The sequence below is a fragment of the Bubalus bubalis genome, chromosome 15 (assembly GCF_019923935.1).
Source record: "Bubalus bubalis isolate 160015118507 breed Murrah chromosome 15, NDDB_SH_1, whole genome shotgun sequence".
NCBI lineage: Eukaryota > Metazoa > Chordata > Mammalia > Artiodactyla > Bovidae > Bubalus > Bubalus bubalis.
In genome coordinates, this window is record NC_059171.1 from 34450172 (window position 1) to 34463078 (window position 12907).

At 38.9% G+C, this 12907-nt stretch overlaps 1 protein-coding gene across 1 annotated transcript in view; it reads right to left on the minus strand.

Moving 5' to 3' along the window:
• EIF3H (eukaryotic translation initiation factor 3 subunit H) overlaps nucleotides 1-12907 on the minus strand; it is a 98213-nt gene that overhangs the window by 40558 nt on the left and 44748 nt on the right. The gene's annotated exons all lie outside the window — the stretch shown is intronic.

A 12907-nucleotide genomic window follows, 5' to 3' on the forward strand; every position in this document is an offset into this window, starting at 1 on the left:
TTCTTAACCAAAGTAGCAGTTCCGTGCATGTTTGCTCTATAATTGTTCATCAAATTGTGTTTGTTTTATGTACTTCTCCTGCAAATAGATGTAGGAATTCAAGAGAAACTGACCCAGCCATTTGATGAGTTTTATGAAGTATTTTCTACTTGACTCTTAATTGTTTTTTTACGTTAGAAGGGCCAGGAGAGATTTCTTTAATCTAGGGCCTTTCTACAGGCTTTTAAAACTGTACATATTCTTAAAAACTCAAATACAGTCAGAGGCCCAATCACATTAAAAAGCAAGATTTTCTGTATTTTAATTAAAACTATTACAGGTAAAATGAATCACACCAGTAGGAAAGTATACATAACATGAACATATCTCAGAAAATCCAGGGGGGTCTGACATCTTAATGCCGAATCTACTCCTCCCACATGTGATAATATATTTCTACCTAAAATAATCACTATCACTTTAACAACTGTTGAAAACATTTCTATTTTCACAATTACTACTAAAAGTCAGTCTTACTAGTTCTTAGAAAATACTAAGCCCAGGACCTTCTTCTTACTGGCCCCCACTTTTTGTTGTTGTTTCCTAGAAGCAAAAAGTCAGCCTAGAAACTTGGAGCTGACAATTCTCTGACACATCACTAACTACTGAAGTCACTTGTCTATATTCTGAATATAGAGCAACCTGAAACAATCAGATGGAGGGCAATATAACTAACAAGAAAAATAGCTCATCTCTTTCTTTATCCCTCATCTCCACCACGACAGCACTTTAAAATACAAAATGGTTGCGGGGGACAAGAAATTTGAAAAGAAGTTCTAACTGAGCAGAGGCAACTTACTTTGCTTGCTAAGTATTGCAGACACTGAAGCCCAGGAAAGGGTGTACTGAAATTATTAACTCTTCCGACTGCTGTTAACATTACTTTTGATTCTGACTACCATTTCTAGGTTAACTTACATTAGGGTCTAATTATAACCTACTTTTATTATTCTCAGTGTGTAAAAGAAAAATGTCTTAACATAATAGATGCAGCAAATATTCAAAGATTAGTTCTGCTCCATGTATTCACATTAAAGAAAATTTAAAATACAGGTAGAAAATGCTTTAAGTATATTTGCTAAATTAAGCAAGTGACTAAGAAGAAAGCCACTATTCTCAACATATTAACGGCTCTGACAAATGTGAGAATGATATGAACAAGTATCATAGCTAAGGCAAGGAATTTACACCCAAATTAGTGACAGTGTTGTATCTTTGAGAATACCCTCAACCCCAATGCTCACTGTTCAGATAAACACTGTTTCCTAGTATTCACAGACCCAGTTCAGTTCTGTCGCTCAGTCGTGTCCGACTCTTTGCAACCCCATGGACTGCAGCACGACAGGCCTCCCTGTCCATCACCAACTCCCGGAGTTCACTCAAACTCGGGTCCATTGAGTTGGTGATGCCACCCAACCATCTCATCCCCTGTCGTCCCCTTCTCCTCCCACCCTCAATCTTTCCCAGGATCGGGGTCTTTTAAAATGAGTCAGTTCTTCGCGTCAGGTGGCCCAAGTATTGAAGTTTCAGCTTCAGCATCAGTCCTTCCAATGAACACCCAGGACTGATTTCCTTTAGGATGGACTGGTTGGATCTCCTTGCAGTCCAAGGGACTCTCAAGAGTCTTCTCCAACACCACAGTTCAAAAGCACCAATTCTTCAGCACTCGGCTTTCTTTATTGTCCAACTCTCACATCCATACATGACCACTGGAAAACCCATAGCATTGACTAGATGGACCTTTGTTGGAAAAGTAATGCCCAAGAGGCATTTAATAAACAATCTTAGTGCAAGCATGACTTATTACATAATAAGCTTGATGGCAGCTCCTAATGAGAGCAAACATTTAAGTTAGGAGATACAAGAAAAACTTTCATTTTCTATTTTAAACAACTGCATCCACAATACACATACATACCACACTTTGAAGGAAATGCTGCTAACAGTGCACAGAGCAGACTCCAGTTCAAGACCAAATGCCACCTTTTGGTTTTGACCATCACTCCCTCTCCACTCCCTACAAACCCAGCATGGGCAGTCGGGGGTGGGGGAAGCGGGGTGGAGTGGGGAGAAGGGAGACACATGCTTAAAAAGCCCCAAGGGCACTCCGAATAATGTATTCAAGTGTTCTTTCTTTTGGTTGTTTAACATGTACTAAATAATCTTGCATTTCTTGCCTGCCACACTTTATGCACTTTTCAGTTATTTAAATTTTAATTTTGCTTCAGAACACTACTACCAGGAACTTTTATTAAAAACAAACAAACTTTTTAAAGGCTACAAAAGAAATGCCCTTCTATTAAAAATAGAAGGGAGAAAACAGAACTGGACATTGGGAGATTAGACACAATTACTTTTGACATTTTTTCTCTTGGAACAGAGGTTTCTCACAGCTAGTGAAATCACCAATAGAAAATTCCCTCTTCCCAGTGCTCACTTTTTAACACTGGCAGATAAGGTCCTGTTTTCTAAATTAACAACCTGCTAAGAAATCCTCCACAGTCAATAAAGCAGAAATAGATATTTTTCTGGAACTCTCTTGTTTTTTCGATGATCCAGCGGATGTTGGCAATCTGATCTCTGGTTCCTCTGCCTTTTCTAAAACCAGCTTGAACATTTGGAAGTTCACGGTTCACGTATTGCTGAAGCCTGGCTTGGAGAATTTTGAGCATTACTTTACTAGCGTGTGAGATGAGTTCAATTGTGTGGTAGTTTGAACATTCTTTGGCATTGCCTTTCTTTGGGATTGGAATGAAAACTGACCTTTTCCAGTCCTGTGGCCACTGCCGAGTTTTCCAAATTTGCTGGCATATTGAGTGCAGCACTTTCACACCATCATCTTTCAGGATTTGAAATAGCTCAACTTGAATTCCATCACCTCCACTAGCTTTGTACATAGTAGTGCTTTCTAAAACCTGCCTCTTGAGAAACCTATATGCAGGTCAGGAAGCAACAGTTAGAACTGGACATGGAACAACAGACTGGTTCCAAATAGGAAAAGGAGGACGTCAAGGCTGTATATTGTCACCCTGCTTATTTAACTTCTATGCAGAGTACATCATGAGAAACGCTGGGCTGGAAGAAGCACAAGCTGGAATCAAGATTGCCGGGAGAAATATCAATAATCTGATATGCAGATGACACCGCCCTTATGGCAGAAAGTGAAGAGGAGCTAAAGAGCCTCTTGATGAACGTGAAAGAGGAGAGTGAAAAAGTTGGCTTAAAGCTCAACATTCAGAAAACGAAGATCATGGCATCTGGTCCCATCACTTCATGGGAAGTAGATGGAGAAACAGTGGAAACAGTGTCAGACTTTATTTTTTTGGGCTCCATAATCGGAGAAGGCAATGGCAAGCCACTCCAGTACTCCTGCCTGGAAAATCTCATGGACAGAGAAGCCTGGTAGGCTGCAGTCCATGGGATCGCTAAGAGTCGGACACGACTGAGCACCTTCACTTTCACTTTTCACTTTCATGCACTGAAGAAGGAAATGGCAACCCACTCCCGTGTTCTTGCCTGGAGAATCCCAGGGATGGGGGAGCCTGGTGGGCTGCCGTCTATGGGGCCGCAGAGAGTCAGCAGCAGCAGCAATCACTGCAGATGGTGATTGCAGCCATCAAATTAAAAGACACTTACTCCTTGGAAGGAAAGTTATGACCAACCTGGATAGCATATTGAAAAGCAGAGACATTATTTTGCCAACAAAGGTCCGTCTAGTCAAGGCTATGGTTTTTCCAGTGGTCATGTATGGGTGTGAGAGTTGGACTGTGAAGAAAGCTGAGCGCTGAAGAATTGATGCTTTTGAACTGTGGTGTTGGAGAAGACTCTTGAGAGTCCCTTGGACTGCAAGGAGATCCAACCAGTCCATTCTAAAGGAGATCAGTCCTGGGTGTTCATTGGAAGGACTGATGCTGAAGCTGAAATTCTAATACTTTGGCCACCTGATGCGAAGAGTTGACTCATTGGAAAAGACTCTGATGCTGGGAGGGATTGGGGGCAGGAGGAGAAGGGGACGACAGAGGATGAGATGTCTGGGTGGCATCACCGACTCGATGGACATGAGTTTGGGTGAACTCTGGGAGCTGGTGATGGACAGGGAGGCCTGGCGTGCTGCAATTCATGGGGTCGCAAAGAGCTGGACACGACTGAGTGACTGAACTGAACTGAAGAAATCCTCCTAGCATCCCACTCTGACACCACCCTTTTTACTTATTGGACTGAACTAAATCTAAAGGACTAGAGGGATAAAAGCACAGAAAGATAAACACATAATTTTGCAAGCACTTTGAAAGGCTCTCAAAATCCAATAAAAGTTTACAATGATGTCAATAATATGAAATAAACTAATAGAAACTGGAGAAAAGAACAATTCCCTTCATAAAACTTACCCAAGATTCCTCTTAATGGCAAATTCTCAGTGCATTCAAAAAGACTGTTAGATGTGCAAACATACAAACTATGTACTTTTTCAGGACCTCAATTATATATAAGGCATCAATGCAGTAAGGGCCAATTAAATTTCTGATTTATAGAAAAGACCACCTCACTTATTATCTTGTACTAAAAGTAAATATTGCTTTAAAATCTAACCTAAGTGGAACTTAGGCAAAACATTTAGAGAATGTATTGGTATAATAAATGACTAAGAATCAAGACAGGATTCCACACCACAATTAAGGAAGACTCAGGAAAAGTACTATCTGTTTTTCAAAAAGTCCTTTACCTGATACCCACACTGAATATACATCTTATATAGTAGCTCTGAGACTTTAATGAGTACCTCTTATTCCATGACCTCTGACATCACCACTCTTCCTGGTTTTTGAAAATGAAAGTCACTCAGCCATGTCCGACTCTTTACAACCCCATGGACTATACAGTCGGTGGAATTCTCCACAAAATTCCTATTCATATTCATGTATTGAATAGCATACACATGTCGTATATGCATATGGAATTCTCCAGGCCAGAATACTGGAGTGGGTAGCCTTTCCCTTCTCCAGGGGATCTTCTCAACCCAGAGATGAAACCCAGGTCTCCCGCATTGCAGGCAGATTCTTTACCAGCTGAGCCACAAGGCAAGCCTAAGAATACTGGTGTGGGTACCCTATTCCTTCTCCAGCAGATCTTCCCGACCCAGGAATCAACCGGGGTCTCCTGCACTGCAGACAGATTCTTTATCAACTGAGCTATCAGCAAAGCCCAATAAGCAATAGTCGTGAATAATAATAATAAAGACTTGATATAATAATTAATAATTAAGACTTGATAAAAGATCAGCATATTTCAATGACTACATCAAGAAGGAGATCCCAAAGCACTATACAAATTGTTTATGAAATAGTTTATTATTTCTGCCTGAAATACAGGGTCCAATGACTAGGGCTTCAGAATACTTAAAATGGAGAGGGCTGAGGTGATATTAGCATGATACCAAATTTCTACTACATATCATGCTTAATCCTTGTATCTTGCTTAGTCTTCTTGAGAAAAAAAATCCATATAATTTAAGAGTAAAATTAATGAAGTGTAAATCTGACTATAAAATATGTGAGGCAGAACACCCTTGCTCCAAAAATAGAATGAAAAGCACAAAAACAAAAAAAAACCTTTTTAAAGAAAACAAAGCAAATGAAATAAAACAGAAACAGTTAAGGCAGCATATGCAGTCAAACAAAAAAGGCTAGGACACCAAGCCTCCCTGTGTTACAATAAGGGCACAGACACAGTAGTCTCACTGTGGCTTTTCCAAGGAGTTCCAGATCACCCCTAGGGAAATACTTAACCTGGATGAAAATTTTTTATAAGAAAGAATTTAAAAAGTATCCTTTTTAGATTTTTAGATTTTAGAATTTTAAGATTTTAGAAAAGCATTAAAAAAAAAATGCATGCCTATTTATATACACCTGGATGTGTGTGTTAGTCACTCAGTCGTGTCCAACTTTTAGTAACCTCATGGCCTGTAGCCCACCAGGCTCCTTTGTCCATGGAATTCTCCAGCCAAGAATACTGGAGTGAGTTGCCATTTCCTTCTCCAGGGGATTTTTCTCACCCAGGAATTGAACCCAGGTCTCCCGCATTGCAGGCAGACTCTACCGACTGAGCCACCAGGGAAGCCCTGGTGGATACTGAATACTGAAGACATCTGGATCCTGAAGATCTATTGCTGCCTTCACCAACCCAAAGGCTGGCAAATTTGCTCACTTTCCTCCTTTGTTCTACTACCAGTAAATACCTTGCTACAGACTGGGAACAATATGGGGCTTTACTCTACCAGTGAGCTTTATGAATTAAACTGGAATCAGGATGGTTCCTAGGTGACACAGTGGTAAAGAATCCGGCTGCTAATTCAGGAGACCCAAGAGACATGGGTTAGATCCCTGGGGCTGGGAAGATCACCTGGAGAAGGAAATGGCAATCTACTCCAGTATTCTTGCCTGGAAATGCCATAGACAGAGGAGCCTGGCAGGCTACAGTCCACAGGGTCACAAAGTTGGACATGACTGAGCACACAGCACAGGCAGGTACACAGAAAGCCCACAGCCCTCTATTGTCCATACATAAGTCACTCTCCCTATTCCTTACAGCACCACTTCAAAGAGGTGGGGCTCCTTCTGCATTAGGTTACAAACATTTTTTTACCCCCTTTACTAGGAACCTCTTTCTGAGCCCATCCTCCTCACACTGAATTAGTACTAATGGTTTATGTTTCTTCCTTCAGGGCCTAAATCTTTATTTGTTCCTATTAAATATCACACTGTTTAAAAATCTCCTAAATTTCAACTTGCCCTGATTAGTCTGAATTATACAATGCAAATTAGACCTCTCAACAAGGCTTGATCCTGAAATGCAATAAACATAATCGCAACTGATTAAGTTAAATTATGCTACCACAGAAGATAGACTTTACATATTTCATATGCTTCCAAGCTATAATGAACTCAAAATTGTACCCCAAATGTACCCAGAGTTACGCTTTTGTGAAAAATACAGTATCTACCACTCATTAAGTGTTTACTATGAATCAGGTACTGTCTTAATGTTTTACATGCATTCTTACTTAATCCCCAGAACAACACTAAAGGTAGATGGTATCACCACAGTCAAGGGCAGATCACATTCGACTGTAGCAAGATCCTACCCTGAACCACTATACTAGAGAGGTATGATCATGGCTAGTAGGTATCTATGGTTTCACATGCAAAATAATTCTAAGAGCAGTTATTATTACCGTAGCTTTAACATGTTGATCGATGTGATATAAAATAAATTTGACATGGCTGATTATTCAAAAAAGTAAACCTATACATTTCCTACACATTTAATTCAAAATTGAGTTTAAGGTGCAATTTTCTAGATCATCATGTAAGTCTACAAGTCTAGACTTAGCTGTCACTCACTAATTCTCCCAGAAGACATAAAAATTCTCATCTCTATCCCTTTGGTCATTCCCACCACCAATGCTCAAACTGGTCTTCTTGCAGTTTAATATTTTTTCTTAAACCAGATCTGAACATTGTTAAAATACAAAAACCTTATATAGTTGCCCACTGTCAGTGGTACAAAGGTCAAACTCTTCAACAAAATGATCAAAACTAATATACCCTATGTTGTAGGTATCAACTGTCTCCACTTTACAGAGGCGGAAACAAAAGCTGAACGCTGGAGTGGGGTGCCATTTCCTTCTCCAATGCATGAAAGTGAAAGGGAAGTCGCTCAGTCGTGTCCGACTCCTAGCGACCCCATGGACTGCAGCCTACCAGGCTCCTCCATCCATGGGATTTTCCAAGCAAGAGTACTGGAGAGGGGTGCCATTGCCTTCTCCGGCTTAACTGTCTAGAAGGTAACAAAACTCATCCTGAGTAGGATGGTGGCAACAGCAGCTCAAACAAAAGACTAAAACCAACTATCAATTTACTTAAGCCTTCAACTTCTTAAAGAAAACTCCTCTTCACTTTTTAGTCACTACTTAGCAAAAACATCAATAGCTAAAAGCAAGTATAGTTTATTGTTCCTGTTTTTAGTGAATCAACCAACATTCTTAAAAAAAAAAAAAAAAAAAAAGACTTATACAGTCTGAAGGGAAGCCAGAGCATCCATAAGTAAAACTGGTATCTAATATGGAAGTTAAATTTAGCATGCTTGGAGTTCAGAGAGTCCATTTATAAGGTAAAAGTTAGGTTAAACATAACACTGGTACTTTTAAACACCTTTTTTGAGAAATGGGATGGGATTTTTCTATCACTGCTAATTTACTTAGAAATTACATGCTTTCCCAAGTTAAATCCACCCTTCTAAATACAGAGTATGCTCAAAACATTCAACCAGCTACCTTTAATCATATAATAAGACTTCTGGTCTAAATTTATTTTGTTAAATTTCTTTATTCTAATCAGTTGTCCTTCAGAGCTAAGAAGAAAAAATACTTTTTCTAAATATGTTCAAATCAGGGAAAAATATATTCTTTAATCACAAACAAAACTAAAACTAAGGAAACTAAAACACTAAAACTTTTTGTTACATTATTCAAACACTGTTAATACTATTCCACTACCTAAAGGATCAACTTAAACTAATTTAGCTTTGTATGTAACTTACAATCTCCCTTTTCTGGTTCTAGCCATTCAACAAACATTTTATTGCGCATTTACCCTATGTCACTATTCTACATACAAGGGAAACAATACATCTTAGCTCCTGAGCTCAGTAAACAACCAGTCTAATAAAAGTGAATAAGAGAAAAAGGTAATTAAGATTAAGTCTGACAGTCTTCATAATATTATTTACTAGTTACTGAAGCATTTTCATTTATCTCCAAAAATTCTTTGCTACTTTTCCCACCAGGAGGTGGAACTTAACTCTCCCCTTAAGCAGTAACTTACTTCTAGGGACAAATAGTAACTATTCAGTGGAGAAACCTGGCTGTCATCCCCTAAACTGAGTGGCCAAGGTTAGTATCACCACTACTAAGACATGTTGAGATGATGTCCTTCCCAGGATGATGTGATTAGAATGGCATTTCTCCTGTGTTCTTCCCCCAATTCCATAACCTCAATCTAATCATGAGAAGGCAACACACAGACCAAACTGACAGACAGTGGGCAAAAGGCCTGACCGTACTTTCCAAAATGCCAGTCAGGAAAAACAGGGAAAAGGTGGATTGCAGGAGACTAAAGAAACATGACAGCTAAATGCAACAGGTATCCTGAACCGACCTTTGAACAGAAGAAGGATGGAAGTAGGAAAACTAGAGAAATACAGATGAAATCTGTAGTTTACTTAATGGTGTTGTGCCAATTCTTAGTTTTGACAAATGCACCGTGGTTATAAAAGATATTAATAATTAGGGAAACTAGGTAAAGGTTATACAAGGACTCTTTGCAATTTCTATAAATCTAAAATTATTTCAAATTAAGAGAACAGAATAATCCACTATCCAGGAACAAGGCAGATTTTGGTTTGGGTAGAAAACAAGTGGTTCAGTACAGCTGGCATTAAGGCGGGGTGGGGGGGGGGGTGGGGGCAGGAATTGAGGGTAATGTTGCAAGAGAGAAAAGCAGGAACCACGTATCCTCAAGATTTAGCTCAAATCCCACTAGTTACAACCTAGTGCTTAAGTGGCTTCCTCTTCTGAAATCACTTCCTATACAGCCAATTGTACATAACCAAGTACCACCTGGGAATAGTACAGAGCTTAACTTCATAAAGTAGCCACGTGCTCAACACAATAAGTGCTCAAAAAATGTTAACCATTACGACTGAGGTTGTAATGTTATCATCACCAATACAATAATAATGACGACAATGATGATGATAATGACAATATTCAAAGATTACTGCCTCCCCGTGGCTAGTTTTCAAGACTTTTACTTTTTAGTGATCTTTCCCAGTTAAAAAGAGAAAAACAAAAACTTCTTGCTATGTTCTTACTAATAGCTAGGAAAAATACCTATTTTATTAATAATAGCAAAATTTTGATGTACAATTGCTTTTTTCCCCATACAAAGAGCCATAATAAAGTCAGTCAACAGATATGAAGAGATATTTGGAGTCAACAATCAAATAGAAGTTTAAGAACTGCAGAATGGGGAAATCAAAGGGATGTCCCTGAAATTTCAAAATAATCAAGCTTCCAAATCTTCCATGTTTCACATATGATCAACTGCAGATTGACAGCATTCAAGGAAGGGAAAACAAAACTTCCAGAAAGTTCCAAAATAAGAATATAAAAGATAAGGAACATGAGCATCTGTGGATTCTGGTCTTCACTGACTGCAGGGGCCCTAGCACCAATCCCCCTTGGGTACCAAGGGACAGTCGTACATCCTTTCTTATTTTCTTAACTGGGAAGTTAAATATCTGAAATGTTTCAAACATCCCAAAGAAAAAAACAAGCTACTTAAGGCTGGTTTTCAATTATTTCAAGCATTTTTTTCTTCATCTCTTAATTTCACCAATTGTATTTCCATGTGAAGCTCTCACAGTGGCACAGTGGTAGTATACGCTATGCTGATGGTCAAAGTTGTGTTGACACCAAATGTGAAAGTTTGAAGAGGTCCTTTGTACACAAGGTATTTTGCAGTGTATACAAACTATTGCCAATAGTACTGTGTGGGACCACACATGGGAAAATGTTAATTCCTGCATCAAATATTCCTGATATTGAAGTTCTGGTGGGCTATAATGAATATTCTCCAACACCCAATTCATATTCTGTAAGAGATGAATCTGAATCAGCCAGAATGAATTTAGATACTCAATAGTATGTCTGAGATGGCACAGCATAAAAGTAAAAAAAAAAGTTTATCTAACTTATGTGAAAAGTTACAGCACATAATATACAACTCTGCCCATGTTGCTTAGATATTAAACCATTAGGAGTAGACAGTAAAGTCGCAAAGTTAACTGAGTTGTTTCTTCCAAGAGAGAAACTCTTTTTCAGCTGAAATATCAATGTTCTATCGTTTCTGTAAATTATAGAGATTTCCAAGATAGAGTGATAATTCAAAAAGGGTATCAGATACCACCTTATCCAAGTGACCAAAGTTAACATCACCAGTGATGTCATGTGGTAACATTCTAATCCAACAGGATGCAGTAAAAAGAGCACTCACCGTTCTGGGTTTTCTCCTCAAAACTCTAGTCTAATCATGGAAAAACATCTGACAGACCTAAACTGAGGGACATTTTGCAAAACACTTAATTGGTACTCCTCAAAACTACCCAGATGAAGGAAAACAAGGAAAGACTGAGGAATGGAATAGACCAGAGAGGACTATGGGAGACACGACGACCAAAAGTAACGTGGGATCCTGGACTGCATCCCGGAAAAGCGAAGGACATTGATGGAAAAACTGGTGGAATCTGGATAAAGTCTGGAGTTCAGTTAACAGTAATGTACCAATGTTGGTTTCTTAGACTTATGTACCACAGGAATGTTAAGATGATAACATTAGAGGAAGCCTGGCTGAGGACTATAGAAACCTCTCTAAACTATCTCCGCAAGTTTTCAGTACACCCAACATTATTTCAAAATAAAAAATGTAATAAAAAAAAATAAAAACTCCAGAAAAACTTGTTTATAAAAGTTATCTAGGAACAAACTTATGGCTGCCAGGGGTGTGGGGGGCTGGGGGGAAGGGACAGTTAAGGAGTTGCGGATGGGCATGTACACAATGCTATATTTAAAATAGATAACCAACAAGGACCTACTGTATAGCATATGGAACTCTGCTCAGTGTTATGTGGCAGCCTGGATAGGAGGGGAGTTTGACGGAGAACAGATACATGCATGTATGGCTGAGCCCCTTCCCTGTTCACCTATAACTATCAACATTGTTAATTGGCTATACTCCTGTACAAAACGAAAAGTTTAAAAAAAAAAGTTATCCAGTAGCCGCAGATAAACTTTCTTGGAATGAACACTATCACTAATGCATTCAATCACCAAGCTAAGTTTCATAAATATTTCAAATACACCACCAAGAAGAAAACTCTGAGATTAAGTCACAGTATTATAAAGAACATGACAGTCATTAACTCAACTACATTAACTTAAGACTCTTCAGTTCAGTAACTTCTTACTACTTACTGAACAAAACCCAAATTCCTATAAGGCTCCAAATGACAGAGCCCCTTATTCCTCACTCAGCAGGATTTATTCAGATAGCCAAGCTTTCCGAGAGTTGCTAGACAACGGCAAGCTCATTCCCACCTCAGAGATGGCCTTTGCACTTGGTTTTCTTCTAGTCCTGGCTCTCAAACAGCTGAATACATCTCAGGACCAGGGACTCGGAAAGGACCCATTTAAGGTGGGGTGCCAACTGCTAAAGTATCTGTTCATTTCTTCCACTCTACTTAACACAATGTATAATTATTTCACCTGGTTAACTTTTTTATGTTTCTCTCCTCTAGGTGTTCACTAGGTTGTCTCTAAATATCTGGCAAAGTTCCTGAAACAGCTGGACTCAGTAAATATCTTTTGAATGAATGAATGAATGCATCTACCAACTTGTAAAAGACAAGGACATGACTGTCTAAAGAATTCCATCCCATGAATGGACAGTTCTGTCAGAATACTGAAGTAAATCTTCTTTACTCTTTATTTCTATTTTTAGTAGATCATAGTTCTGTCCTTTGGAGCTTTAATCCTCTCTTAAGACAGCCCTGAAAATATCAATCCATAGCTATATCACACTGACTCTTCCAAACAACACGTGTACTTTTCAAAATGCCCCCCAAAGCTCTCTGAATTGAAAAATTTTTAATATTTTAGTAAAGCTTGTATTATGCCCTGCTGGTTATCAACAGCTCACATTTGTCTTACCCACCTGCTCTGTGATACACACCAGTATCTAAAAACAGATGC